At 40.7% G+C, this 25,198-nt stretch overlaps 1 protein-coding gene across 7 annotated transcripts in view; it reads right to left on the bottom strand.

Moving 5' to 3' along the window:
• Positions 1-25,198, bottom strand: part of RNF43 (ring finger protein 43) — a 65,053-nt gene that overhangs the window by 30,914 nt on the left and 8,941 nt on the right. For 2 of the 7 annotated variants that reach the window (XM_045984577.1, XM_045984576.1), the window contains exon 1: positions 64-572. The exons of the other annotated variants lie outside the window; for them this stretch is intronic. The gene's annotated coding sequence lies outside the window, so the exon portion shown is untranslated. Of the gene's footprint in view, positions 1-63; positions 573-25,198 lie in introns of those variants that run through there. 7 annotated transcript variants of the gene reach the window in all.

The raw sequence follows: 25,198 nt of genomic DNA, 5'->3' as shown, positions 1-25,198 counted from the left end.
TTTTTCTGAGTGGGTCAGGTTAGCATTAAATGAAATAACGTATTTAAATAACATTTTTCTTACCTTCAGTGGGATGAGAGATGAATTATATTTCTTTTCTCCATCCTTCTGCTCTGAAAAGCTGATGTGTCTGAAGCCCAGCTCTTAAGGGCTTTAGCTGAGGAGCCACTCGGTACCATCGCCTTTCCTGTTTCAGCTTCCCTGCAGCCTGCTCAGCCCTCCAGCCCACTCTGGTCCTGAGGATGTACGTTCGAACATTCCAATCATCCTTTAACTCACTCTTTGTGAACTATGAGTTCTTTGTCACTTCCTAATTGCTCAGACCCCTTTATTTTTCTTGCTAAGCGCAGATGGTAAGAGATATGAGGAGACCATCAAAGTGCTGAGAAATGGAAGAGGAGTCTTCTCAGTTATCAAGCGGGCTCTGCGGGACAGAAGTTCCTGCTTGCATCTGTCAGGACATTCGGAGAGGGGCCATCACCAGACTTAGTGGGTAAGGGAAGTCCTGGGAGAGTTAGGAAGGAGTAGAGCCAAATTTCTGGGTTGAGAGTTCACAGGGCAATGAGGATCAACAGCCGTACTTCGGAGATCTACACTGTTATCAAGGTACAAAGCAACACTACCCTTTGTCCTTTTTATTTTTACCCTGCTAATGGAACCCTTTGCCCTGAATTAAGACGATTATTCAGCTTTGATGTTGCGTTTTATATTGGTAAAGTACTTTATAATCCCTCATTAGCTATTTTATTCTCTCTTTATTAGTACCACCCATTTTACAAATGAGGGCCAAGAGACAACACAATGCATGTTGGGCTTGCAACCAGGAATCCCAAATTCTGGGCATGGACTGCATGTATTAAATATAATGAAAGGCGATGTGGCAGACCATAGGAAGAGCCACAGAGGAAAGGAATAAAAGGGCCAAAATTCTGAGCGCCTTCTTGGGAACTAAACCTCCAATGATTTAGAGCAAGACCTGAAATGTCCAGTTTATTTTGGCAGCAGCAAAACCGAGAGCTCTCACTAGCTTAAATGTAAAATGTGGTCACCAAACATGTCTTTAACAGGAAAACGGTTCTCCTGGTTCACTAAGTTCCTCCATAACAAACCTGAAAGCACAGGGAACAAAGGATGTATGGTGCCAGTTGTTTTCTAAGAATGCAGATTGATGCTAAAGCAAGACCAATATGCCTAACTTACTTCTGACATGTCGAACATCCCTTCTTGACACTCTCCCTACTTGCTGTTCTTGATGTAATGCTGTTCTATTCTTCCACTTCTCTGTGCCTCATTTGATGCCTCTGCCTTCCTCTTCTTTTCTTCTTCCTCTCATTTAAATATAAGGAGGTGCAGGGACACCTGGGTGGCTCAGTCAGTTAAGGGGCTGCCTTCAGCTCAGGTCATGTTCTCAGGGTCCTGGGATCGAGTCCCACATCAGACTCCCTGCTCAGATGGGAGGCCGCTTCTCCCTCTTCCTCTGCTGCTCCCCCTGCTCTTGCTCTCTTTTTCTCTCTCCCAAATAAATAAATAAAATCTTAAAAGTAAACAAATAAATAAAAGGAGATGTTCTCTGATTTTATTACCTTTCTTCTGGGGTTCTTATTCACTCTAGTATCTTTGCAAATTCCAAAAATTTCTCCTAAGTCAAATTATCCTTCACTACGAAATGCCTGATACACATTATTTCTTTGAGGTCTTTCTGGTCCCTCAAACTCAAAAATACCAAACATACATACATCATCGTCTACCTGGGCTCCACCCTAAGCCGATAACTTCTCTTAGTCTGTTTTTGTTAATGGCACTGTCATTAGAGACCCAGGCCGAGCACTTCAGAGCCATTAGGATCCCCCCTTCCTGCATCCGATCACTCAAACTCATCTTTGGAAACCTACTTCCTCTAACTCCCTGGAGCCTGAAGCACTACAATAGGCTTATAACTAGTCTCCAGTCTCACCATTCTAGAGCGCTCTATATCTCTCTGCAAGAGCACTCTTCTTAAATACAGCACCAGTCATGTCGTTGTCCTGCTCAAATACCGTCAACGACTCTCCACTGCCTCCTGAATTAAATTCAAACTCCTTAGCCTATCAGATCAAGGCTGCGGCTCTCTGCACTGGCTTTTGGAATCAGACAACCCGGTTTCACATTTCACATCTCACAGCTCTGTCACTTGAAAGATGTGTGTGACTCGGAGTGGGTACCCTAACCTCTTGAGTCTTAGTGTCTTTCTGGGTGAAAAAAATGCAGATACCACTATCCATGCAAGAATATCACTGTAGAGATTAAATAACATATTTAAAGTACCAGCATTTCCTGCACATAGTAGTAGGCACTCAGAAAGTATTAACTCCTTCCTCTTCCCCTCTGCTTTTTCAGCTTTATTCCCACTTCTCTCCTAAATGTACTACACTGCTTGTCTAAACCAAACTGTCTTATTCTTCTCTCGTGTCCTCTTGGAATACCTTTATTCCTGCCCTGTCACTTTTTAAAATGCTACTTATCACTCAGAGGCACATTTATATGCTACCTCTTTCATGAAAAACCTCTTCTTCTTCTGAAATGTCCCAATCAAGTTGCTTGTATTTATGGTGTGGTACTTTTCACCTTCTGCTTTATATTCTTATCTACTAAATTGAGGGCAGAGCACAATGCCTTACTATAACAGGTGGTCAATAAATGAAGGCTGCATTAATATTGAAAGCTTGTGCTTTTGGTCTCCCGAGAGTCTATTTGTTTTGATTCATACTTCACGCTGAGAACTCCTTAGAAACAGTCTCTGGCGGGATATCAGAATTTCAAACAACTTTAACAGAGAAGCTGAGTCAATCTAGAATTAAGTTCAGTCCTAGTTCAGTCAATAGGAATTGTCTGGACCTTGTTCCTGGTTGAGATATCATAATTTGGCAATGTGTGAGTCATGGAGCACATCTGAATAAATTCAGATGAAAATGTATCTGTTTTAGGAGTAGGCAAGCAAAAATGCATGATACCTATAAAACAATCAACCACTTTGCAGTTGACAATGACACTGGCTTCACTGGTATAGAAAGAAGTCCCCCAAAGCCATCTGGTCGCATAGGTTCTGACTGTGGCTCAGCTACAAGGTAACTATACCTTACTCTGGCTTTCATCCAATCAATTTCCTCTTGGCCCAGTTAGCAAATGGGTAATTATATGACATCAGCCACCATGGGGTGGCCGGGCCATAAGGTGGCTTCATGGTGCCCTATAACGTGGCACCAAGTTTCTGAATCACTGACCACAGATGCGTCGACTCTCCCCCCACCACACCCCCCACTCCATAAAATTCACCTTATCTGATACTGCTGTTGACACAGTGACTACATTTAGGTTCTGAACACTTTGCTTTGCTTCTTCAAAGTGTTTGTTCGGGTGGGTACCTCCATGTAGCGTATAAAAGGGAACTCACAGTGTGGGAGTGATCACCCAGTCATCGGGCCACGCTTTTGCCTTTGGTTCACTTCGGAAAGTAGCAACACATCTAACTGCTCAGTTCACGCCTGCCTGAAATACTTCAGAGGCTGAACTCCCTTCTGAGCCAAATACCTAACTAGCAGAATTGCTCTCTGTCACTAAGCTTGATTCTTAGTCTGGACACTATCAGGCTGATTTCTAGAGCCATCTTTCTCCCTAAAATAGCAGCTGCTACAATTTCTTCCCAAACCCTTTGTTACAGGAAAGATCAATAGCTCCCAAATGCTCCTTGTCAAGATACAGTCACATGATGCGGCTACTGAGTATGGTGTGGGATGGGTACACATGGAGATTTGCCCCATGGGCACATCAGAATGGGCCTGAAATGTGGCCTCTTTGTTGACAAGTGTTTGATGAACATCTATTTTCTTTCCAAAATTATGTTAAGTCCACCCCAGGGGTTATAGTCTTATTAGGGAAGTAACCTATGAACACAACTCAATGATGGCATAAAATGGTACACAATCAAGTATTACAGCGTGTGGCACAGCCAACAGGTCCTGTGGGCTTAGTGGAAGTGATGAATCTTAAGCCAGTCCCTAAGGAAGGCTGAACTGAAGAAGATTTAGATAAGAGAAGAATGACCACATATGTAAAATAATGGCGTACAGATTGGCAGGCTCTGTGAAATGGGTCTGGGGAACTTCCATGGGACCAAGTCATAGGAAAAGTGGGCTTCTTGATCAGTTTCTCTCAAGTCTTCAAAGTACAAGAAGACTGTGACTGAAAAATAGAGGGGCCAAGATAGTTTAGATAGCTGAGGTATGGTCAAATTGTGAAAGCGCTGAATGCCAAGATAAGAGCTAGACCTTGCTGGCATATGAGAAAAAGGAATCACTCTAAATTCTGAAGCAATGGGATCTCCTATCAAAACAGTATTTGAAACACAACTGAGTATCAGAGTAAAAACTATAGTAGAATGAAAAGAAACTAGGGGCAGGAAAGCCAGTTAGAAAGTTGTTCCAGAATCCAGCATGGCACAATGAGAGCTTGAACTCTGGCGGTAACAGTTAAAAGGTGAAAGGATGAATCACAGAAATTATGCAGGAAGTGTTGAAAGTACTTGCTGACAGACTGAAGTATAAGAATAAAGGAGCTAGGGGCGCCTGGGTGGCTCAGTGGGTTGAGTCTCCGCCTTTGGCTCGGGTCATGATCTCAGGGTCCTGGGATCCAGCCCCGCATCTGGCTCTCTGTTCAGCAGGGAGCCTGCTTCCCCCTATCTCTCTGCCTGCCTCTCTGCCTACTTGTGATCTCTCTCTCTCTCTCTCTCTGTCAAATAAATAAATAAAATCTTAAAAAAAAAAAAAGAATAAAGGAGCTAAAGGATCTACACCTAGAGAATTGGCGGGGGTGGGGGGGTACTGGGAGGGTGGGAGTTGTATCAACCCAAAGAAGAATATTGGAAGAAGTAGTTAATTTTGCACAGGGAAAATTAATTGATTCTTGGAAATACTGAATTAGAGATGAACATTTAAATCCTATAGGCAATTTGAAATAAGAATCAAAGTTTGAGTGAAAGGACAGGACTAGAGATATAAATCTGCCAAATCCTGTTTATGTCTTCAGCTACAGCACTATTGCCCTAACATTTTAAATATTGTTAGAAAAAGCTACAGTGTCTACATCAGTGAATCCAGTTAAAAGCAGAGCTTCTGCTTATTGGTTCACTTGAACTAGTCCCACCTCAGTAAATCCAGAAGGGACGGTGCTATGTAGCCTGTCTTGTGAGAGTGAAATTCCCCTCACTTAGCTTCTAAAATCATCTCATGTATAACCCAAAAGGTTCTGTGGCTCAGGGAAGTGGAGAGAAGAAAAATGAGAACTCCTAAAGGCAAGGCAACCTTGGAATTTTCTCTCTGAGGAAGATATAGAAGCTAACCAAAAGTGTTGGTTTCATTCTCCTTATGTCCTATTGCTAGTTCTGTACGTCAGCTTTTTTCTAAAAGGGAGCTCCCACAAGCTACCTGCCGCTTCAAAGAGTCAGTAAGCTGCCAGGGACCTGTAAGGAAATGGTTTCGCCTCCAGGCCACTGCTCTGCAAGTAGGACAAATTCTCTCATCACCAAGTGTTCACTTTCAGGTCCTAAAGCCACAGTGACTTCAGTGCAGGCAGGATGCTGTGCCTATTTGTTAAAAGTCTTCGTCGTTACAAAGAAGATGGTAATCTAGAGCAGTAGGTCTCCAAATTTGGTCCCCAAGACCCAGCAGCATCAGTATCACCTGGGAATTGGTTAGACATGCAGATTTTCCAGCCTCCCTTCAGGCATATGGAATCAGAAACCCTCGGGGTAGGGCCCAGCAATCTGTGTTTTAACAAGCTTGCTAAAATTGACTTTGATATACCTTAAAATCTGGGAGGACTGATCTAGAGGGACCAGAATGATTGTAGGCAGTTGCCTTACTACATGCATAAGGAAAACGGTGGGGTTGAGAAGCCAAAATTCAAGAATGATCATTTCCCAAAAAACAGACTATATTTGAGTAGAAGAGCAGGGCCTTCCTCCACTGCTTCGTCCTGTTAAACCTTATTGTAAATGACCTCAGAATTAGCCAGGGCATTGAACTGGGTGGATCAGATAGCAGCCACAAAGCTTCCTTGTGTATGTACCTTATACATTTTGTATTTCTACAGTTCTACTGTATAAATGTGACTTAACACGTCCTCTCAAATAACCACTCTCCTGTTTACCATGAACAAATAATGCTGAGCAAATGGTAGAGAGGCTTGGATTTGTTTTCTCTAGTGCTTGTTTTCTTCTAAAGGACTTAAGTTCTTTTTTAAAAACTGAGCTTTTTTTTTCCTTTTTCTTTTTTTTTAATGAATTAGGGGCAAGTGTAGTTGTCCTGGACCACAGAAGGGGCTCGTCCTCAGCAGGTGGGTAAATCAGAAGCAGAACACAGGGTGGAGTACAAGGTTGCACGTCCTCAAGCCATACCTCCTCTTCTATTTTACTCATGTTCCCCTAAAGCTATATTCAGAATCAGCAAAGGAAACTTGGATAGCAAATCAGAAGCAAACCCTAAAATATGTAAAGGGGATGAAAGGGTGATCCAGAAAGCGGAGAAAAACGGAAATGAAACAAAGAAAATAGAGAGGCTCGGGATCAGAGCTTTCTAATTAATTAAGTCATGAGGGCCTCAGTCTAGCTGACGATATAATGCAGCTCCCGCCACCACCCTGGCTTTTAGCGGGAAGAATGTCTTCTGGCTGAATCCTTTTTCTTCAGTTAAAGTACATGAGGCAAGTGTTAAGATACTGTTTTGTAGAGAAAAAGAATCTAGCTGCTTCACATTTGGGATTCTGGAATGAGGGGCAAAATCTGGGGCTTTGGTGCTCACCTTGAATACAATGAGTGTAGGATTTTATTCCTCTCGTTCATTTAAAACCTATGGCCTAATCTAAATTTTGCTCTGTGCTATGTACCATAAAGTGCTTCAGCAATGACAGCCTTAAAACTAATCTGAACTTTAAAAATATTCATCAGGAAAGGGTCTTCCGCAATCAAGATGCTTAGAGTAAGCTGCGTTTGGTGGCAGAATGCCCCATGGGCAGGCAGGTCTCATAACTACCTCTGCAAAATTCTATTCATCAGAAAAATTCTAAAAGAGGGTTAACGATTCCATGTACTCTATGTCTGGAACAGTCAATATTGCTAGCAAAATTAGCAATGATAAAGACAAAAGAAAATTGGTTAGAAATACGAAAGAAAAGAAACTAATAAAAAGAAAAGGATGGAATGTAAGATTTCTCACAGACTTGGAAAGGAGTTTCCCTGATCACTCTTGTCCACGTTGCTTTTCTTTCTCCTTACTGCAAATTCCACAGAAACTCATCATATGCCTTAGTTGGCACTTGTTATAAACTCTCATGGTGGTAGTTATCTCTAGAATATATCTAGTATTATCTTAAGGTCTCAATTAGTAAGCACCTTGAGGGCAGGATGTCTGTTATCTGGGCCCAGCACTGTGCCTTGTACTTAGGGTCCAGTAATACCGAGTAACTGTAAGGTTAATGGGGACATAGGGTCTACTGAGGATCAAAGTAGGATTCAGTCTGGAGCAAAGGAACAAAATAAAAATGTCAATGGTGAGGTTGTAAAGGTTTTAGAACACGGATGTGTGTAGGAAAATTGAGCTGAAAAATGAAATTTCCAATCTCTGATGATAATTTCTTCCCCATTATTTATTCCTGGTCAAGGTTTTCTTTCCTTTTCTTTTATTTCCTATCTTTTTTCTTTTTTCCTTCCAGCATCAGCCAGGTGCAGAACAAAAGGAAATGAATGATTTCATTATTGCTCCAATGCTGAGAGTTTGGAAGTCAGTCAGTCGGAGCAGGCTCCATTGTATGGCCCTGCACGACTTGGGCCTTGGTGGCTGTGCACATAGCCCCATGCTTCCCATTGCCACAGTGGGGGCCAATGCTGGACGCCTGGCTTCTAGGCAAGAGAGATGAAAGGCTTCTTCTAATGTAATAACTGACGGCCTCTCAGTGCCGTTTGAACTGTTTACAGACTGAGTTAACGATTACAGGCTATGTGTATCTTGGCCAGGTGCCTGAAATTCTTACCCACCCGTCAGATATTATCAAAGAGCCCTTCCATGCCTGGCTGGAGTCCTTCCAAAGTACCTCACAGAGATGCCGACACAAAAGGAGGAGTGTTCAGAATGTGCTCTCTTTCCTGAGGCCAGGGCAAGAAAGTTAGAGTATCAGGCATGAATTAGGTGCTGAGGGCTGCAGAGTTTCCAGGACTGCTCAGGACTGGGGAAAGGGTCAAGGTCAGCACTGAGGCCAGAAGAACCGGATTCCTCCTGGAGCAGTTTGGGAGGGGTAGGTAAGTCAGTCTTCGCAGCTGACTGACAGCTAGAGTTGATGAGAGGAGGGAAACAAGACCCTTGAAGTGAAGCAGAAATCTGTGCTGCAACGGGAAACAGACGCCCCGAAGACATCAGATCCGCGAGGCTGGGTTTATTATGGGGCAGCATGCAGACGGTGGAAGGAAGGAGATTGTGCTTTCTGAGAGCAATACGCAAGTTGAAAAAGAACATCATCTCCAGGCTAAGAAAGAATTAGAGACTTTGATAGTAAATAAAGTTAGGGGAAGCTGAGAAGAGACCTCTTGATGGAGGCAAGTCTCAAGAGATCAAATTCCATCAGTGTGAGCCTTATCACAACGGTTTTCACACAAATACAGTTAATCATGACATATCATGGAGCACTGGCTAGCTTATGACTGCAAAAGAGACTTCACACCAAGAATGCCAGAAAGTCTTTCTGGGGGCAGCAAATATTAAAGAGCACTCAAGCCAGAGGACACCAAGTCCAGATATTACTTAACTCTGTGCTAACTTGTGGGCGACAAAGGAAGATGGTAGGGAGTTTCTCCTATTTCTTTATTAAGTACCTACTGGCCCCTGAATACATCTGGAAGTGGAGTAAATGGCAGCCCCAGCAACTAAGCCTTCTAAATCTAAAGTCAATATATAAGATAGCTGCACATTCACTCCAGAACTCTTTTCATTACTACAAATCTCTCCAAGAGGAATCCCTGCCTTCAAAGGCTCAGGAAGGGTTACATTTTTTATTTCCATACGTGGCCTGATGAGGGAATAGATATTATATAACTTATCACAAAACGCTCTTACAAGAAAATTTGGGGACAATGCATGCAATTCTTCTTCTTCTCTCCATATATGAATATAATCATCATTATTACATTGTGTCTCCTTGAATTTTCTTTGCAGATATTCTCCTTGAATATCTCAACTGGATATGGTTGTTTTATTCTCCAGTCCTAACTTGCTGAGCCACAGTGCTATTATGGAGCAGTTGCTGGCCTACCCCATGCAATGGGGGACGGGACATCATGTTAGAAGATAATTCTTCAGACTATCTACCTTGAGGTAGGGGTGAACTTGTTACCATTTTGATTGCAGTACAGATTAGGAAACTGACCTGAGTTTTGAGACTTGTTGTCATGTTTATATTTTCTACAACAGACCACAACCCATGTGCGCTTACTTGCACAAGGCCTGACTAGAAACACAATTAGATATTGTTGAGTTGACTACTATCTATATGGGGATAAGATAGATTGAGATCAGTTTGATTTTTAGAATTTAAAAAAAAAGGATACAAATCAAAATCTTGTTTGCACTGAAACTGTAGAAAGACTATGACTCAGTGGTAAGCTTGAGAGGTAAAATTACAAAAGTAAATCTTATTGGTTGATGTTGAATTTTATGAAGAAATTCCAGATAATCCAATAGAATTTGACCCCATAATCTAGAAAATAGCTTCAAAGAAGGAAAAGAAGATGCATCTAGCCTCTCTGTATAGATAGTTAGCAATGACTTAATATCAGATAGAATGAAAAGAAGTAAAGCATTGGATATGGTACAAATGAAAATAATTTAGAAAATCATTTGGGAAACAGCAGTCAAGTGTACAAGAACTCAGAGGATGATATTATTGCAGTTTTTAATTTTTTCAAAGATTTTTATTTTTATTTATTTATTTAGAGAGAGCAAGCAGCTCAAGTGGGGGGAGGGGCAGAGGGAGAGAGAGAATCCTCAAGCAGACACCCCACTGAGCAGGGAGCCCAACGCAGGGCTTAATCTCATGATCCCAAGATCAGGACTTGAGCCAAGATCAAGAATCAGATGCTCAACCGAATGAGCCACCCAGGTGCCTCTGTAGTTTTATTCATGCAGAAACAAGACAGTTCAACAATCCTCCTCAAATGGGGCAGCTGAGAGTCCACGTGCAGGACTCACTCTCCGCTGCTTACAGCCCTCACTTTGTGAAAGAAATACACACACACACACACACACAAAAAGCAGGCCAACAAAAGGCTTGAAGGACTTGACGAGATGATTCCCAGGGAAGGTCACGGGCCAGGAAATGAGTACTTTGGAGGATATCAGAAGGCTGTCCTGTTATCTCTCTAGCCACTGGACTGCTCCCGATGCATGGGTTCCACTGGAACACCAGCTGTGTCTTTGAACTTTAGGAGTCTTGGGGGTAGGGAGGTGGCCCTCTTTCATCCTCCCACCTCCTCTCTCCTTCAGGTCGTGCAAATAGACGGAGGCACGATGGTTCAGCTATTTGGCAGATATTCCACCTTATCTAGAGGGCCGACACTCTACCACAGGGTTCTCCACCGGGGGACATGCTTCTGGACAGGCAAGTATATCAAGAAGGAAACACAGTTCCTTATCAGTTTTCCATGTAATCAGCTTACTTGGACAGATTGACAATATATGGAAAATAGATAAGAAACACTAATTTCCTTCTTCACAAGATTACTACTACAACCTCTCTGCCTTCACTACATAGTAAAAGTAGCAAATATTAAACAGGATCTGAAATTCCTTTGAGGCAGCCAAATGGTCTGTCATAGCATGACCTACCTACCCAAAGATTGTGGAAAGGGCATTATCAATATGAGGCGATGTAATGTGTTGGTAAGTTCCCTAGCTTTAGACATATACATGACTCAGTGATTTCTGATTAGAGCTCTGGACCCCTGGTAAGATGCATCCAAACCTATTATCAGATCAATAGCATGAAGTTACTCCTTCTTTATGAAAGACCATTTATTTCTGTGCACACTTGAACTGCTAGGAGATTTTCACACTTCCCTGACAATTAAACCTCTGATGATAATGAAATCAGAAAGCTATAAAACACAAAAATCTGAGAAACATTCTTTTGGTAGGAAGATCATGTAACTTAGTCCCTCACCATAAAGATCAAGTATTAAACAAACTCAAAAAGAAAAAAAAAGACCGGTTCTGCCACTTGAGAAAAGAAAAGAAATGTGGTTTCTCCAGCTAAAAGTTTTCTAGATGATGCAGGAACTGCTGCTTAGAAACTACTCTCTAAACAAACTGCAAAGGGATGACTATAAACATTTCATTAACATATTACAATAAAATTCTCTAGGAAGCTGCTTTCATACTAAGGATAGAGAAAACCACAGGTGCTGTGATTTCAGTTCTTCTCTTTCATTTGATGTATTTTGCAATTTTCTCTAAAATCTAAGCTTTTATTTGATAGGGAGGAAAAAAGGATCTCTTCTGAGGGAAGACACAGCTGTCAGCACGTAACCTGATGTGCAGTCGCCTGTTAACATGGCCTGCGGAACACTGTCTCCAGATGAAAAAAGCAGCAACACACCAGCTTATTCAACAGAATTATGAGTGAACATGTACAGTGAATCTGGTGCACTACATGACATGCCAAGAAACAGGCCAGATCATCAAAATCCCAACCTAAATAAGACCAATATGACGTGGAGGATACAAAAGAGATAGCAAAATTTCATGGTAAGAAGAGACTTTTGACAGTGAGCACAGATTTTTTTTTAAATGACCCCCCAAATGAAAATGAGAGAAACATCATAGAAGGACCATTATGTGGTTAGAAAAAAAAAAATTTTTTTTTTAAAGAGTGGGGAGGGAAAGAGGAAGAAGGAGAGAGAGAGAATCTTAAGCAACCACAACCCAAGATCATGACCTGAACCGAAATCAAGAGTCAAGATTCTTAATTGACTGAGCCATCATGGTAAAAATTCCTAAGGAGAGAGGCAGTCTACACAATCAGGGAGAGATGAGCGAGGAGAAATTAACAAGAGAGAAGAAAGCCAGTGAGAAGAAAGCCAGCTCCAACACGCTGAATCTGAGACAAGCCTGAAACAGAGCAAAAGACATCAGGTTGAGGTTAGAATTGATTGTTTTCTGCTAAGTAAATTTAACTGAAATTATGGATGGAAGAGCGGGTGTCAGGGAAAAGAACACGTCCGGGGGATGTCCTAAGGTTCTCCGTTTTGCCTCTGACTATCCTTTCTCTCAACAGGCAAAATTTCAAAAGCCAGATAAATAATTTGGCTTTAGGGTCTCAAAAGGCAACTATCTCCAGAGACTGGTCCATGGTTTGCATAGAGGAAGTAGCTTCCCTTAAAGGATGGAAAAGTAAGTATTTAGAATATGTACATATAGTCTATATTCCATATATGTGTTCTATGTATACTGTGAATATACATTCTATATATAGCATATACAATGTTATTTATATCTAATATATATTATTCATTATAATCTAAACCCTCATTTTCAATCCTTCATGTGTCTACAAACACATATTATTACCATTATTAGTAGTTTCAGGGTGGTTGCTTTTGCTAAACATGATAATTTCAAATACTTTTCTATAGTGGTTGGCCTAATGTATTCCATCCTCCTATCTGATTTCCTATAGAATCTCTCTGGTTCTGATGCATATTTTCCACTTTTTTTTCTTACTTTACCTTTCTTTGGTAAAAGCTAAGCTTAGAAGTACACAAATCTGTGTGTGTAGAGATGCAAAAATTTGAGGTGCGGATTAAAAAAAAAACAAACTTAACTTGCTGAAAAGCTAGAGGGGAAAATATATGTGTGTATACAAGCAAACTTTATGGTAGAATAACCATTTAAAATCTAAAACAAATAAACAACTCATCAGCTAGGGTTGCCTTTTCTTTTCTTTTTTTTAAAGGAATATGTAGCAACCCCACAAACTCAAAAGGAAGGACCAACAGCATTAAAAAAAGAAATTGAGCATTAATTCTTCTCAATTCTTAAATATATCTGCCAATCAGAGAAGAGAATATTTTGATTAGCACGAGTCCTTGACTACAGAAGGCACAAAATTAAAGTCTGTGATTTATTTAGCTAGCTAAGGACCAGAAGGAAGTCTTTTAAAATTTAATCTGTACCATAGAAAGCCTTTCTAAAATGTACTGCTACATTTTCCTGCCTCAATACATTATAACCGAAAATATTTAGCCTTTATTTGGTATCTTTGGTATAAGGACATCATTATGATCATTTTTGGCATGAAATAATTTACATTCTGAAGTACAGGAGATTGACTGAATTTATTATGGTGCCCCTAAGGAGTTCCTATAATATTTGTTTTTTAGATCCTTTATATCTGCTTCTTCCTTTTAATTTATCTCTAACTCATAAATGGAACACGGATAAATATCCCAAGTTATTTGGTATTTATTTGAGCTGGTGAAAATTTTCCTATAAAACTCGAGAAAGAATAGAATTGGAAATAAAAACTCAAGTGATCAGATATTAAACTACGTTTGCCACCAAGATTACCACCAAGATTACCAGACTTGAACAATAAAGGTATCCAAAGACAGAAACCTGAACTTTTTTTTTTTTCAAATATTTTTATTTATTTGAGAGAGAGAGTGTGAAAGCACCCCCAAGTCAGAGGGAGGGGCAGAGGGAAAAGCAGACTCCTCACTGAGCAGGAAACCTGATATGGGGCTCAATCCCAGGACCCTGAGATCATGACTGAGACAAAGGCAGACACTTACCCGACTGGGCCACCCAGGTGCCCCTGAACTATATACTTTAAACACATTTTGAGACATTCCACCCATAGAAATGGAGGCTAGCAGACATTTCATTCTTAACACCCTATTACTTAGCATCTCAAGACTTTGTCCAACAGTGTCAATAAATGTATAAAGATATCAAGAGGCAAAGGTCAAAAAAGAAATCATAAACATCAAAAAAGCCCGCTGGAAGTGACCCAAAACATCACATGCTGGGCTTTCCTTTTTAATGATAATAACAATGATACTGAGTGTTTATCCATGCCTTTATTTCAAAGAGCTTCCAATGCTTTGCAGACATCTCTCACTAATCTCTATTAGGCCTTGGGAAGAAAAAAGATTTCCCCAAGAAGTACCTTTAGAGAAGGACTCTTCCCAAAACCAATACAAGAGAAAACATTAGCTCCTTCTATCTTCCCCACATACATTTGTCTCCTGTCTCCCACTATGTCACACTGTGATGGAAATGGATTGTAATACCATGCAAGCGTTGAAAGGGTAATAATGGCAATTCAGTTTGTTTCTAAAAGAGTTATAAGCTATGTGTGTTTAATCACAACAAGGAACGGGTAAGTAGAAAAGATGAGAAAACCCATAATTACCTTTATCCCATTATTTACCTGTTTGGGGGAGAGACTTCAAACAGGTTAAGTTACAGTGTGGAATACAGATTTTTTCCATACTGCACAAATTAGTCTCTGAGATGCCTCAAAGGAGGCATTTACCTAAAAATGACTTCTGGGCTACCAATATGGGATAGATGCTATGACTGAAACTGCTTATTCTCATTTTTTTTAAAGATTTTATTTATTTACTTGACGGAGATCACAAGCAGGCAGAGGCAGGCAGAGAGAGAGGGGGAAGGAGGCTCCCTGCCAAGCAGAGGGCCCGATGTGAGGTCCGATCGCAGGACCCCGAGACCACGACCAGAGCCGAAGGCAGAGGCCCAACCCACTGAGCCACCCAGACACCCCTCTCATTTTGATCTAATACTTCTCAGTGGGGAACTGGGAGTCTCAGGGACTTGTGAGGTCATTTCCAAGCAGGTTAGAGAAACTTATCTGCTGAGCTTCAAAGCACAACATGTTGGGACCAGCACAGTGCTAGTATAATGAACTGTGTAAATTAGTTCCCTTCACAGACCTGAATGCCTTTCCTTCTATCCCTTAGAATGCAGCTGCAAAGCTACGCAGGAAGGTGAGAGCTTCTGCATTCTGAGCCACTGTTTCAGGACAGCAGCAATTAAAAGAATACTCCAAAATTTCAAAAAGGGAAAATGTAAGAGGGATAGGTAATATGGTTCTAGGATCCCTCTGACTCTTGAGTAGTAAAAACTGAGGAAAGAGCTGTTTTTTGTTGGGTCAGTGATCACCTCATTGATCCTGGAAAGAAGCTAATGGGCTCACCAGTATAGACCAGCAACATGTACAAAGGTCCAGGGAGGGCAAGTGATTCACCGTGGCACAAGCAAGGTAGAAACAGAACTTCAGTTCTGACCCTAGGACCCATATGCCATTAGTCATTCTCTAAGCCATTAAGGCTACCTGTTACTACAGTATGGTAACATTTCATCTGCCCTTTGGCCCACAAAATTTTGACTCTAAAGCATTGTCTTTTTAGCTACATTAAAAAAAAGAAATAGTCTTATTCTTATGTATTTTAGGATAATGCCAAATTGACGTAAAATAGGTTAACTGAGCTTAAATCAATAACCATCAAACTTAATATTTCTTACAGTAATTAGGTGAATGAGAAAGAGCTCAAATCTAATTACTATTAATAATAACAATACCTTAACATTTGCAATTTCAAAAACAATTCTCATTTCATTTCAGGTTGGCAGACTATTACTATTATCCCCATTTTATTTTCTTTTTTAGAAGATTTATTTATTTATTTGAGAGAGAATAAGCGTGAGTAGGGGTGGGGGGCAGAGGAAAAGGGAAAAACAGAGAGAGAGAAGGAGACTCCACTCTGAGCACAGAGCCCAGGATAGGCTTCAGTCTCACAACCCTGAGGTCATGACCTGAGCCAAAATCAAGACTTGGATGTTTAACCAACTGAGCCACCCAGGCACCTATTATCCTCATTTAACCATGAGGACACAGGCTCAAAGAAGTTAAGCATTTTTCCTCAAGGATCAGAGCTGAGATTAAAGCACAAGGCTACTGAGGTACCTGAGTAGCTCAGTAGATTAAAGCATCAGACTCTTGGTTTTGGCTCAGGTGGTGATCTCAGAGTTGTGATCTCACGGTCATGAGATCAAGCCCAACATTGGGTTCACAACGGGCCCCATGTTGGGACTCAGTGTGTTGTCTGCTTAAGTGTCTCTCTCCCTCTCCCTCTTCACACCCCTCTCTGCGCACCCACACACTCTCTCTAAAATAAATAAATCATTACAAAAAACAAAACACAAGACTACTGAGAGTTCTGTTCACTGAAGGATGTTGTCACTCATTTTAGAATATGCTTTATGCCTTATTATTATATCATTATATGTGAATACTGTGTAAAGAGCACTATTTGGTGAGCATATTATTTTCAACTATCTGATCGGTGACAGAAATTATGTTCTTAGGCCAGAAGGCCTCCAAGTCATACATCAAGTTAGGACACAATGAAGTAATAACGCTGCCCTAAGAGAACATACACTCTGATAATTCAAAAGGAAAACGTCCTCATCAAGGAAGTTAGATAGCCTCCAAAACAATCACTTAATCAGAGTGTGTTCAACTGGTGACCCACAGGGTAGTGTATATTTCTGGGAAATGGAAGAGGCAGGGACAAATGGTAGCGTCTTCTCATGGAAAATACTACATGGTGTTCTGACTTTGGAGATAATGTTCCTGATCTCTTTTAAGTAGATCCTATTCTCCTTCATGCTTTTCTAAATAATAAATTACCAAGCGATCCATCATCCTTGGTAGATTCTGACCAAAAAATCTTAAAAACCAGTGAACCAAAAAGCTACATCTCCTCCATTTGATAAACAGTAAAATAATCATTGAATATAATGCAAAAGATTACCTTAGAAGTCAACAGAGAACCAGGAGTACTAGTTCTCCTGAAATTGGGACACCCATGTTTTGGGGTGTATGCGCCCACTGTTTGGGTGCCAAATACTATGGTTTCTGGGTAGAATTTGGCTACAGGAGAAAAATTAGATCTTCTGGCAGCACTTACAAGGCAGGTGCAGTCATAAAGAACTTGACTTTTGATTCCATTGTCTCTGCCAGGACAGGTGGTTTGGTAGAAGCATGGAATCCTGCCAGATAGGCTCCAACTCAAACTTCCCTTTAGAAAACAAAACAATAAAAATGGAAACAAAATGCCAAGTCCTGTTCCACGCCTTTAAGATTGATATTGCTGGAAAAAACTAGGGCATTTCATGTAATGTTATTAATTTGGTTCAAGTACACATCAACTCAGGAGAAATAAGATTACGATAATGAACGGTTGCAGGTTAGGCCCTTCCCTTACAGTTCAATTCCCTACTCCCCTTTATAAACTTTTAAAAGGGACATTCTTAAGTTTCAGTGGATTTACCCATATACTCTTAGTGTAAAAAAAACCAAAAAACCCAAAGTGTAATCGTATACCTGCATAGGAGTAACATAGGCAAGTTAATTTGACACTGCTGAGCAGAGTAAAAACCTCTGACAAATCCTGTCTGGCCCGCACATTCTGACTTACTTTCCTAGTACAAACTCGTGCTCTTAAAATTTTGTGAGAATGGTCAGTTGAGGATTCCTTCAAAGAAAGTCTCTTTTCTCTAAAAACCTAGAGTGTATTAGTTTAGAACAGAGTAAAAATATAAAGGATTGTTTTTGGTGGCAAAGATAGACAACTGACATTTCTACCAGGTTTGTCTTCAGGGCAAGCCTTTGGTATTGATGATGTAGGCTCCCAACCACAAGGACACCACAAGACGGCCATGAGGAAGAGTGCTCAAAGAATCCTTGTGGGAGCACCGGAGCTGCCACTATTGGAAACTGTGAGCATTTTTGGTGTTCCTGGAATTCTATTTCTAACCACTGCTTTGTGGTTGCAGTGAAGGGACAGAAGAGATTGGACGTCTCCTAGACCAAATAGTCTCTTCTGTTCATAACCACAGAGCCAAGATTAAAAATAGCAAGAATGTACTTTGTCCAGGGCATAACTCCGCCTAAATCTGTCCTATCCATCACTTTATTTTTTTCTGATTCTTGTTTTTGTTGTTGTTAATCTCCTTGAGGAAGGAAAGTCAGATAATGCATAAATGGATCCCAGAAAAGCTTGGAAAAATTCACGGATTCAGAGGATATTTAAGAAGGAGCCATAATCTCTTAGAACAACGGCCAATAAATGTCCCAACTGCAAGAACCAAAATATTAATCATTGTTCTGATCCAGAAAATGGTATCTTAAAGTTGCAGTGTTAATTCTCCCTGAACAATAAATGGTCTATTCAGGCCTCAGAGATGAGGCTGTGAAGCTAGTACTTAGCATGGTTGTGCCTCTTTAAGCCTGAGTCAATCAAACAGTTTAAATCCAGAAGTAAGTTCCTCCATCGTTTACCTGCCAAGACCTGAGTTCAGGCCCTCAGGGTGCTGAGGTTTTCCTTTGTGAGAGAAAATGACATCATCCACACCTCGGAGACAGCAGGGAATGCAGGGAATGTGGCTCCCGACATGGGTGAGATCATCAACGGCCCTGGGAGAAACCCCAAATTCCCCAAAAGTTGAAGTATTGAAGGTTAAAAAAGATTTTTGGTTGTTTCAAGTTGACCAGTAGATCCTCATGTTTCCCAATATCAGGTTTGAAAGGGGCAGGTAGGGTAAGGGTCCCTCTTCCAGTAAGAACCTCAAGAGCCAAACATACAGGAATTAAGTCCAGATAGAGCTATCCATCTCATTTGTAGCTAACTTATTGAGGTACATCCAACCAAGGAGGAATACACATTTAAGTTCTACTAGGTTCTTTCCCAACCCTGAGATGAGTATACTACTCATGTAGCGAGTTTGCATTCAAAATAAATTCTAGGCACTCACATAATCCCCCAGTCTCCTCCAAACTTTCTTTGATGTCCAACAACTAAAGACAAGGATTTTTGATTATAAAACAATTTCTTTGGTTGGAAGAAAATTCTTTGCAGGGCGTGAACAGCAGGAGAAAGAAAAGATTTTTCTGAAGTGCAAACTAGTTGGAAACCCCCTGGGGAAAGAATTGGATTCCCAGTCTTTGAGAGGACCGGGCCTGCCCGTACAGGCTACCCCTGCTGCAGGCCTGTAAGAAGGCGCTTTTGTGTCTACTGGATGGCCCTCAGCAACAGCACGGCAGCCCTTCTCTTTTTTTTTGCCAGCGGAAGTTTTCCAACTCTGGGGGATATACAATGCAGAAAGTCACGGTTTAATAACAAGGCATAGTTACTAATCAGATGGCCCCACTTCCACTCCTCCCAGATGCCTCCAGATGCTTACAGACCAGAGCTCTATCCCTTAGTGCCACACATGAACACCTATCAGCTCCTCTGAAATCCTTATTTCTAGTGTAATTATTCAGCTTCTCTTTGATAATTCAACTTCACAAAGTATTTTAGAATCAGACACATCATCCTTTTACTGCTATGGCCCAGACTGGCTCTAGGTTATCTACGGTTTTGCCAAGCCTTTCCAAAGGTTCAGATTCACTTAGATGTAGGCTCATGATTGAAGTCAGTGTGGTTTGGTCACTGAGACACCTCAATGAAGAATTTAGAATAAGGGTCCTCCAGCCACTGCAGATATTTTAAAATATGTATCTGCAGAGAAAAACTCATTTTTGTGTGCTTTAACTGAATGTAAAGACAGTACAGGACAAGGGGACTGGGAATGCCCTTGACTCTGATGCTTCATTTTGCTAACAATTTGTTGTGCGACTTTAAGGAATTTGGTCAGGTTTTTTTTACTACTTACCAAATACATCTTATCTCAAGGAAAAGAAATAAATAAGCAAGTTACGTGTCACTTTGTAATAAGTCTGTTTCTACGGTAAACATAAACTCTGTTTAGAGCTAGAAAGGATCTTAAAGATTTTTTTTAAAGATTTTATTTATTTATTTGAGAAAGAGAGGGAGAGAGAAAGCGCTCATGAGCAGAGGGAGGGGCAAAGGGAGAGGGAGAGCAGGATCCCCTGCTGAGCAGGGAGCCTGATGCGGGGCTCAATCCCAGGACCCCAAGATCATGACCTGAGCCAAAGGCAGGCGCTCGAGTGACTGAACTACCCAGGTGCCCCAGGATCTTCAGATTATTTAGTTACCCTACCAACTGTACCCCAACAGATGACAGGTTATGTGATTTACTCTTACCTTTTTTTTTTTTTTTTAAGATTTTATTTATTTATTTGACAGACAGAGGTCACAAGCAGGCAGAGAGGCAGGCAGAGAGAGAGGAGGAAGCAGGCTCCCCGCTGAGCAGAGAGCCCGACTTGGGGCTTGATCCCAGAACCCTGAGATCATGACCTGAGCCGAAGGCAGAGGCTTAACCCACTGAGCCACCCAGGCGCCCCTACTCTTACTTTTTAAATGGTCATAAGGCACCTATGGACTTTTCATATACCCAAAGGGGACAACTAAATTCCACATGATCTCTAATGGTGATAAAAATATATGATGTATAACTATATGGTTTACTAACTTCAGAGCAGGTAATAGCCTACTGTTATTGTCACAGCAGACACGTACGTTCTTCTAGAGTTTGCGTCTATCTCCCTCATACTTTACTAAAGTCACAACACATTTAAGAGAATGGAAATAGGGGCGCCTGGGTGGCTCAGTGGGTTAAAGCCACTGCCTTCGGCTCAGGTCATGATCTCAGGGCCCTGGGATCGAGCCCCACATTGGGCTCTCTGCTCTGTGGGGAGCCTGCTTCCCTACCCCTCTCTGCCTGTTTGTGATCTCTGTCTGTCAAATAAATAAATAAAGAGAATGGAAATAACAGATACGGATGACTACTCAGTAATTTTTTAATACACTGGTATTAGAAACAAATTTTGCTGAATAGAGATGATATTCAAATAGTATTCACCTTCTACATAGTCTTAGTATTTATTTCTTCTTTTATGCAGTTTGTAAAACTGAGCTACTAAGATTCTCAATTCAAACAGATCTCCTAATATGCTAAATTCTGTTTAAAGCTAAATTTTCTGCTTTAATTTTACAACTTAACAGGAATTTCTTGTACATTTTTGAAAGTCTGCAATTTGAGAAGAAAATCATGGTGTTTATTTGAAATTCTAATGAAAATGCTACAGGGGTGTGTGGGTGGCTCAGTGGGTTAAGCCTCTGCCTTTGGTTCGGGTCATGATCTCAGGGTCCTGGGATCCAGCCCCGCACTGGGCTCTCTGCTTAGCGGGGAGCCTGCTTCCCCCTCTCTCTCTGCCTGCCTCTCTGCCTACTTGTGATCTCTGTCTGTCAAATAAATAGATAAAATCTTAAAATAAAAAAAAAAGGAAAGAAAATGCTACAAATGAGTTTTTATACATACAGGAATATTTATACAGGCAATATTATAACCCATATTTAACTGACAACAGTGAACATTAGAAGGTATGACTGGCTTGTAGCTGTCCTGCAGCTTGAAGCTACTTGCAGTTGCCTGGGTTAAAATCTTACGGGCTTTTTTTTTGTTTTTTCTTCAGTCCTAGGGGATGAAACAGAACTGGTACAGTTATTTGAAAGACTCCCGAGAGACTCAAACTCGGCATTCTAACGCATCCATGCCTATACCTCTTGCTTGGCATTTATCTCATACTGTCTTCTGCTATTTTCCTCAGTAGGACTAGGCTAGGGTGCTGTTCTTCATATTCCTTCTGGACCTGTCACAGCTGTCACAGCATTTGGCATGCAGCAGGAGATCCACATTTTAAAACATTGAGAGACGCGGGTGCAGCCCCCAGTCTTGGTAAGATTCTTGGCATAGATTACATAAAAAGTCTCTCACGCTTTGAGGAGACAGTCCAGGCTATCTACAACAGACTATCAACAGGCTACCTACAGCAGAATAAAAGACATATGCACCATGTAAAGTAATGCTAAGGTATGGCAAGGGATTTTTAGTTTCTTCACTTATTTTAAAGTATGCCTTCTGGTTGACTAGGGATCAAAGAGGAAAGAGACCTTATGGCAATCTGTAATATCTTCTTACTGGAATGCTCCAGGGAAAAATCTCTGCCAACATCTGCTCTTTAATCTCCCTGCAATGACCCCAAAAAAGTTTAAAATAAATACGGTTTGCTAAAAATGCTGGCCAGTAAGATATGGCAGTAGATTGGCAGCTCTTTGGCAAGATACTAATCTATTTCTTCATCTGTAAAATGAAATGATTGGATTAGGGGTTTTTTCTAGCTTGAAATTTGATGATTATATTTTACAAGTGGAAGAGCCTGCCCTGTATTTTACCCTAGGTATGGAAAACTGAATAGGCTTTAATTCTAGTATAAGTCCAATAAAGTCCCTCACAAAGTTTTAAAACATCTTGGCCACAGAACTGTAAATTCAGATACCAACATGGTTCCAAGCAGAAGATACAAAAGTGAAAGAACCTGAAACCTGAATTACGTAAAAGATTTTTCTTTTCTTTCTGGACAAAATGGTTTAGGGAAAAAAGAATGGAAATCCATAATCAATTTTTAGGAAAGAGCAAGATGAATAGGCGTAAAACATAAAGCCTGCAGTCTCATCCAAATTATTCTACAGAAATAACAATATCAATAGTATTTTCCAGTTATCATATATTTATATATGCATAATAGTACCCTTTTGATATATAAGCATGCATAAAATTGGTAGGCACATAATAACTGAATATGCTTCTTAAATTACAGTTGTATTATGGTTGCTTTCCATCATAACAGAAGTATCCTAGATTTTTTTAAAAAAACAAAACAGCAGTCTTGAAGATAGTTATGCTGCCATCTTGAACAACTACCACCGCTTCAAATTCCAGGGATCAGAATTTCTTAATAAACTAATTTCCTGTCCCCAAGAAAAATGTGTGCTTGTGTTTATAACTCTCAAAAAAACTAACTTCAGGGGCGCTTGGGTGGCTCAGTGGGTTAAGCCTCTGCCTTTGGCTCAGGTCATGATCTCAGGGTCCTGGGATGGAGCTCTGCGTGGGCTCTCTGCTCCGCAGGGAGCCTGCTTCCTACCCCCCACCCCCACCTCCCACCTGCTGCTCTGCCTACTTGTAATCTCTCTCTCTCTGTTAAATAAATAAATAAAATCTTAAAAAAAAAACCCTCTAACTTAAATCACTTTGATTAATTTGGTGTTTCTGAATTTGCATATTAAACACAAATTCTAATATGTTAAAAAGTATCAAACAAAACAAAATGTATTCATGAGCTGTACTGTTTAGAACCCACATCAAAATTAGAGTAGCTAAAGTAGCTTATCTCATATTTTAAAAAACAAACAAGCAAGCAACAATAAACTTTTTCTTTTTAAAGATACAAAGTTTTCCATTATAGCAAATAGAAATTGAAGGGCCCAAGGAATTCTACTCTAGGGAAAGCAGTAGAGAGTAAAGGATAGAAATAAAAAAAAAAATAGAAAATAACCAAATTTAGTTTCACAGCCTCTGTTTTTTGAATTAAGTAATAAAACAGACACATATTGTTCTACTTATATTGAAACAAATTAGTAAAATATCCTTTATTCTTTCTTTTTTTTTAAATATTTTATTTATTTATTTGACAGAGAGAGAGATCACAAGCAGGCAGAGAGGCAGGAAGAGAGAGAGGAGGAAACAAGCTCCCCGCTGATCAGAGAGCCGGATGCGGGGCTCGATCCCGAAGGCAGAGGCTTTAACCCACTGAGCCACCCAGGCGCCCCAGTAAAATATCCTTTATTCTTATGGACATTTCAGTGAAAACACCATAATGAAAGGGTTGTAAGCATTTCTTGAATTGATGCAGTTCCACTTAATATTTGGAGAGCACAGGGGCGCCTGGGTGGCTCAGTGGTTTAAGCCTCTGCCTTCGGCTCAGGTCGTGATCTCAGGGTCCTGGGATCGAGCCCCGCATCGGGCTCTCGGTTCAGTGAGGAGCCTGTTTCTCCCTCTCTCTCTGCCTGCCTCTCTGACTACTTGTGACTTCTCTCTCTCTGTCAAATAAATAAAATATTAAAAAAAAAAAAATATTTGGAGAGCACAATTCCTTTGCTAAATCAACATAAGCAGATCCTTCTCATATACCAATTTTAACATCTGAGGTCATCTTAGGTCAAGACAACCTTCTTATAACTGAATCATAATATTGTTGTCTATTTGACTTCAAGTAATATATACAAACTTTTTTTTTCTCGATATTTTATTTATTTTAGAGAGAGAGGGTGTGCATGAACAGGGGGAGGGACAGGGAGAGGAACAAGCAGACTCTAGGTTGAGCACAGAGCCCAACAGGGGCTCAATCCCAGGGCCGGATCCCACCACCCAAAATCAAATCAAGAGTTGGCTGCCCAATCAACTGAGCCACCAAGGCATCCCTATACAAATGCTTTTCAAATTATGTAAGCTGAGGGTAGGTTCGGTTTGAGAATTTGGTATTGTTTCTTGAAATAACTGGGATTCTTCTAGGATAGCAGGCATTAGTCTGGAGTCTTTAGAGTCCTGTATCTCAAAGACTCTCAATTCACTGCGATTTTATGCAAAATTGTATTTTAAGTGCATGTGGGCAGCAACTTTTCTCAAATCCTCAAAGGAGTCTGTGACACCAAAAAAAGATAAAAAATCACTGTGTTGGGATGCCTGGTTGCCTCAGTCGGTTAAGCGTCTGCCTTCGACTCAGGTCATGATCTCAGGATCCTGGGATCAAGTCCCACATTGGGCTCTCTGCTCAGTGGGGAGTCTTCTCCCTCTCACTCTCCTCTGTGCTTTCTTTTTCTCTCTCTCAAATAAAAAAAATCTTAAAAAAAAAATAACTGTGTTAGGGTATCTTAAAACCAGAATTGGGAATCACAAGCTTAAGGACTAAGGTGAGGTTCTTTAGAAATGCACCAATAGGGGCACCTGGGTGGCTCAGTGGGTTAAGACTCTGCCTTCGGCTCAAGTCATGATCCCAGGGTCCTGGGATCCAGCCCCGCATTGGGCTCTCTGCTCAGCAGGGAACTTCCTCGTCTCTGCCTGCCTCTCTGCCTACTTGTAATCTCTGTCTGTCAAATAAGTAAATAAAATCTTAAAAAAAAAAAAAAAAAAAAGAAATGCGCAATATCTTAAAATCACAGATTTAAAGTAGTACCCCAATATAACTTTCCTCGAAAATCAGAATTTCCTAAAAAGTGGAGGCTGAGCTATCT

The sequence above is a fragment of the Meles meles genome, chromosome 18 (assembly GCF_922984935.1).
Source record: "Meles meles chromosome 18, mMelMel3.1 paternal haplotype, whole genome shotgun sequence".
NCBI classification, from domain to species: Eukaryota; Metazoa; Chordata; class Mammalia; order Carnivora; family Mustelidae; genus Meles; species Meles meles.
This window is presented reverse-complemented; position numbering and strand designations above follow the sequence as displayed.